Below are 4,837 nucleotides of genomic sequence, written 5' to 3'. Positions count from 1 at the left end.
GTGTCCCTAAGGTCACAGCTAAAGAAATGTGTTAACTTTCCGCTGCCCTGAACAGCTACAGGAGAACACCTAGAGCCTTTGACTCCACGTCCCTGGAGAAGAAGGACCTTCTTTGCTCCATTTGAGCTTGCAGAATGCCACATGCCTCATCACAAGACCACCACGGAGCAGTACTATTGTAAAGGAAAGAGAAAGTTGCTGTGTTATTTATAATGCAGAGAAGAAACAGAGCAGAGCATACATACCACATTGCATAGTATCGTTTTAACTCCTACTTCTCAGCAAAACCTTTTTTTTAAACTACATAAATAAATAAAAAACAGAGCTTATAAAAAGAAACGAGAAGAAAATCAGGTAAGAGAATTTTGCACTCATCTTTCATTTGTAATGAAATGACTAAACCCACCTACTGTAAAAAGCCATGAGCAGAAGACTTCAACATCATTCAAATCATAGTCAGCCAGGAAGACCCTTACCCAATTCCTAAAATCTGCTATGGGCCTTTACCTAGGCGATATTAGTTGAGAGACAGAAGAGCATGTGAAAGAAAGGATCATATTGAAGTTTTCAGATGGTCTCAAACCCCTTCGCTCACCAGCACAGATAAACATTTGAGTGCCCAAGGCTGTGGTTTCATAGACATTTCCTTTCTCTGCTGTGCTCCTTTGCACTGACAAGCATGCTGTGTTTTCCCAGTGCAAAGATTTATTGCTTCTCAATGGTATTACCATGTTCAAGAGGAAGAGCTGCAATGGGAGAAGTTTTCAGAGAGGAAGATGCCCCCACTAACAGATGTTCCTATGCTGAGCTGAAGATCATTACTAACCTCAAAGCAAGACAGCCTTGTTGTGGAGCTCCCGGAGGCTACAGAGAAGGCCAAGCATGACTTTCAAGGAGGCTTCTTGTGCAAAACCACTTTCCTGACGGTGTCAGACTTTCATATGGAAAAACATTCTCTTGAAACTGGTAGTGTGGAACACCACAGGTGTTTTGGTCTACACACCCCAGTGAGCTATTTGCTTTGCTAAAGGAAACAGTCATTTATTGCATCAGCACCAGAGAAAAGCGTTATTACCGTCTTCCTCATCTGAAAACCTTCACCTGCTGGGAAAATCAAACAAGCGTAGGTGGCCATAGTATGACAGTGAAAATTCTTTAGCCCCTAACCAGCAGAAAACAGGATAAAGCAAACGCTTAATCAAATTCAGGTCTATTACCAGGAATATTTTAAATACTTCCTGGAACTAATACATTCCCCATCCTGCCTCGAGCAAGGCTTGGGTCAGACCTTCAAGCCTTACGCCCTCAATTAAGTCTCCTGGTTCACTAAGAACAAGTCACCATTACACAGTTAAGAGCTACACTTCCAGTTTTAAATATAATTTTTACACACTATTAGGCAAAGTCTAGACATTTTCTGCCAGTGGCATTCTCTCCCTGTTGGAGACACTGGAAATTTTGACTTGGGGACAGGTGTTCACCCTAAAAATTTAGATCACTAACTTAAGAGGTCCTGCTGGAGTGCCCGATCAGTTATTGATGGGCAATCCTATATTCAGGCTGGTAAGGAGTCAGTATATTTAGAAGAGATATTTTTACATGCTTGCCAAAATGACCACCTTTCTTCCCTACCCAAAACTATTCCACAGTGGCGAGCACTTTATCTGACCACAGACCACGGAGAATGGAGAAGAACTGATCTCACTAGTACAGCCAACGGTAACTTCTTCTACTTCTTGGAAAATTACAATCCCGACTTAAGATCTGATGTAGCAGGATCACGACTTGGTTTTGTCTAAGAGATCTGTTTTTCCTCTGCCTTTTATATAAAAAGGTACTGCTATTACTCAAATGTTTTCCACTGGGCTTATAATAAAAAAGTACCTTTTACAATCAGAAAGTCCCAAACAAGTTTCAAGTTCAAAAGTTTACTGCTGTTCAGCTTAAGATTTCAGAAAGCTCTTGGAACCACCTTTCAGCTTCAATGATCTGTTGTATGCTTGGAAGACCTAAACCCGAGTAAGGTTTTCTGCTGCCTTTTAACACAGCTACCGCATTTAACCACAGTGTTACTGGCTTGCTCCCTGAGAAATAGCACATTCTGGCAATAACCAGAACAAGAGTTTTACACAAAACTACTGCTTCGTAGTAAGTAGTTACATCATTCTCAGTGTAATTTAACATTTTTCAAATTGCTTATACTATCCTTATGTGTGAAACAGGTGACTGATACAATAGGATAGACATTATCCGTGCTCCGGGAAGCTTATGAGCAAAACCTGTAATCCTGTTGTCAATAACATACAAGATTTATGTGAAAAAAAACAAGCTATAGGAGGGTGAGATGGACAAAGGTAAGAGCAGCAACAGATTCAAAAATGCTTCTGAACTTCTTGAAAATTTTAAACGTAACTTCTTAAATGCGCAATTAAAAATGCTTGTCCAAATAACTAGTGGGGGTTGCTTTGTTTTGCTTGGGTGGGGTTTTTTATTGGTTGGTTGTTTTGGAGTGGTTTTTTTGGTTGGTTGGGTTTTGTTTGTTTGTTGGGTTGGTTTTGTTTGTTCGTTTGTTTGTGGTTTTTTGACAAGTGGAAGGAAGCAGGTACAACTTTACCTACTGAGAGTAAAGATTCTTGGCAGCCCAGAACCAGAGACACACGGCACACTGTCCCGTCCATGCCTGGGACTACATAGAACAAATCTTGCAGCACACATCCCCGAAGAAGAGCAAACACCCCAAGGCATTGTGCAAAACCAGGATTTTGACAAAGAAAACTTCCATGTTGCCAGCTCCCTAACCCACCCAGAGCACAACCCAGGGTTATGGTTCATAAACACACTCATGATCTTTGAGAAAAGCAAAACAGGAAGCCATCAGCAAGAAGGCCGACAGCCACCGGGCAGAGCACACACCAGGATGAACGCAGGCTTATCGTGAATGTTTTTGGGCAACCGCTTACCACGTCAGCCATGACGGAACACCAACTACTTGTATACAGTCCTTCTGCTGCTTCTACTGACTTGCGTGACGTCCATGGGACTGAAGGAAGGACTCTATTGCAAAGCCCCAGCCTCTCTCACTTGCTGTCAGTGCTGTAAGACCAGACGCCATTCATAACAAGGTTTTGGTCAAATCCACCTCAAGCCTAGGGAGAGCTAGACAACTAAAGGAACTACAATGCATGACTACAAAATAGGTCTCTGACTTCCTCTTATCCACAGACTACAACAGTATACAGAGTCTCCATCATATTTTTAAGTTCTCACAGAGAAGGGAATCCAATAGAAAACTATAAGTAGCTGATTTTTAAGCCTGAACAGTGGACCTAAAGTATGAACAACTCCCCTTCAAACAGGCCTCAGCTAAGTCAAAGCAAAGACACTGATGTTTCCACTGTGACACATTCAGTGTTATTCTCAACATTATAGAGGAAGGTGGGGTTTTTTGTTCTGTTTTGTTTTTTAACTACCACAAGCGCCAAAGGTCAATACTGAAACCACGGCTGGAGATAGCATTGACGAAAAGGAAACGCGGACAGGGAAGTGTGAACTCTCATTAGAACAAAACAAGCCAGCTCCTCAACTCCCAGATAACAAAAAGTCCTGTCCGCTCCAACACCTCTGGCAGGACAGGAATGGCAGGAAACATTTGTGGTTTCAGCTGACCACACAGTTCATTCGTGCCATTTCCAGAAGAACCACATGTACACAACCATAACTTCCGATGACCGTAGCAGTAAATGCCATCTAACTTGGAGTGCTCCGCACTTCGTGTGCACCCCAGGTGAACTGTGATCCCTCTGCAGTGCTGGCATAGCCCAGAAATTCAGTATTATTTAGCAGTACCTGAAATTACGTACCTACCTTCAAATAGGGAGCTTTTATGCTGTCACCTGATTTTTGAACATCCAAATTTGAAAGTTTTAGCTTAAAAATATAAACAGGTAATTCCATCCATCTGAAGATACTGGCTACATTTTAAAAAACACTAGGGCATACTGAAAATCAGAGACCTGAAGCCTTTTGGATGTAATTAATTTTTAACCCTTTATTCTTCACAGAAAAATTCTTCACAGAAGGGGTTGTCAGGCACTGGAACAGGCTGCCCAGGGAAGTGGTGGAGTCACCATCCCTGGAGGTGTTTAAAGGGTGTTCAGACGTGTTTGTTAGGGACATGGTTTAGTGCTAGAGTTAGGTTATGGTTGGACTCGATGATCCTGAGAGTCTCTTCCAACTGAAATGATTCTATGGTTCTTAGGACACCTATGCAAATTAACTATTTACTTCCATGCACTACTTTTATAGACGTTCAGTTTTTAAGTATTTACCGGTTGTGAGGAGAAGAAAAAAAAAAAAACGAAAAAAAAAAACCAAAAAAACAACAAAAAACCCCCCAAAAGACACTTCTGCTACTGAGAATTGAGCACATTTGCCAGAAATAGGGTGTGTGGTTTTAAACATCAAGTTCTGTATGTCCCATAGGTGGCTGGAGATTGGGTGAACCCTGGGAACGTCTGCTGAAGCTCTTCATGCTGCTGAGTCACTTTTATCATCTCTCCCATGGTGCTCAGGAGGAATCCGGGGGTTTTTTCTGGTGTGTAAGGTTTTTTTTCTCTTTCTGTGACTGCCATTTCCTAAAAGCAGCAAGAACTCAAGTGCGTTAGCATCTCCACATTCTTACATCCTTGTGAAATTTAGCCAACATTTTTTGCACGTTAGAAACACGCTGTGAAAGAAGAACTGAGGACAGTGTGGCAGTGCAAATCTTGTTTATTTTAAAAAAGCAGGCTGAAAGCAGGAAGAGCAAACCTGCAGCAGCACTACCCCAAATGCATCA

Source organism: Caloenas nicobarica, chromosome 3 (genome assembly GCF_036013445.1).
Source record: "Caloenas nicobarica isolate bCalNic1 chromosome 3, bCalNic1.hap1, whole genome shotgun sequence".
NCBI classification, from domain to species: Eukaryota; Metazoa; Chordata; class Aves; order Columbiformes; family Columbidae; genus Caloenas; species Caloenas nicobarica.
The sequence above is the reverse complement of the archived record's forward strand: the minus strand, read 5'-3'. Positions refer to the sequence as shown.